Raw genomic sequence first — 1,229 nt, 5'->3', positions numbered from 1 at the left:
ATGAACATCCTCGCACATCTGCTACATTTGTGTGTGACTTCTGGACCCCGGCTACTTCTCAAAGCACGGTTCCTAGGCCAACAGCATCACTGTCAAGTGGGAGCCTGCCAGAGATTCCACATCTTGGCTCCCACCCCAGACCGGCTGAATCAGAATCTGCATCTTAACAAGCTCCTCCTGTGAGTCAAGTGCACATTAGTGTCTGAGAAACACTGGTCTAGAACAGGACTTTTCAAACTGTGAGTGGTTTTGGAGATTAATGAAGTGGGTTGGCCCTATCCTTAAAAGGAATGAAATGGAACAGAGTAGAACAGAGAACGTCAGAGCCAGTGTCGGGCTCACTGTTTTCAACTTCTCACTGTCTCCCTATAATACTATTACGTGTCTATGCCCTTGACCTTGTTGCTTTGCTGAGTCTCCCACTGAAGTCAAGAATGTAGAGTCAGCCCTGCCCCACCGAGGCTGGGCCTGGCCATGTGACTTGCTTTGGCCAATAGAATGCTGGTGGATGTGATGTGAGCAGAGGACTTAAGAGTGCTTGTGTGGTCTGGTCTGGCCTTTGTCCTTCTACCTGACACCGTGAAAAGAGCAGGACCTGTGTTGCTGCTGGTCCTTTGATGCAGGACAGCCTGGGGCTAAGCCCAGCCAATCCACACTCGTGGGGAAAATACTGCTGTTGCAGCTGCTGAGATCTGGGGGGCTGTTTGTTACGCAGCACTATCACAGCAAAAGGCTAGTACATGTAGTGATGGTGAGGAGTGTTGTGTGAAACTTCTGACTCAGTTGTGCATGCATGTGTGTATGTTTCAGCTCTGACTCTCAATGTATAATATACTTATTCCTGTGCATTACAGTCAAGAAAGACTGTGATGTATAGCAGCACTATCTGACAGAACTTTCTAGAATAATGAAAATGTTTTACACACTGTACAGTACAGTAGCCACCAGCCGCATGTGGCTATTTAGCACTTGACTTATGGCTAGAGAGACAGAGGACCTGAATTTTAAATTTTATTTTATGTTAATTAGCTTAAATTTAAATAGTCACATGTGGCTAGTGGCTATTGTATTGGACAGTGCAGTTCTAGAATACACACCTACAAGTAGAGTTCTCAGGTTGCATGGAATACACATCCTCAACTCTATATTAGAGATTGCCAACTTACCCTCCAGCGTAGATGACACAGCTTATACCTCACCAGCAGTGCATAAGAACACTAATGCTAGGG

At 45.9% G+C, this 1,229-nt stretch overlaps 1 protein-coding gene across 1 annotated transcript in view; it reads right to left on the bottom strand.

Moving 5' to 3' along the window:
- MYH14 (myosin, heavy chain 14, non-muscle) overlaps window positions 1-1,229 on the bottom strand; it is a 53,927-nt gene that overhangs the window by 29,259 nt on the left and 23,439 nt on the right. The gene's annotated exons all lie outside the window — the stretch shown is intronic.

Source organism: Galeopterus variegatus, unplaced genomic scaffold, assembly GCF_000696425.1.
Source record: "Galeopterus variegatus unplaced genomic scaffold, G_variegatus-3.0.2 Scaffold1274, whole genome shotgun sequence".
Taxonomy (NCBI): domain Eukaryota; kingdom Metazoa; phylum Chordata; class Mammalia; order Dermoptera; family Cynocephalidae; genus Galeopterus; species Galeopterus variegatus.
This window is presented reverse-complemented; position numbering and strand designations above follow the sequence as displayed.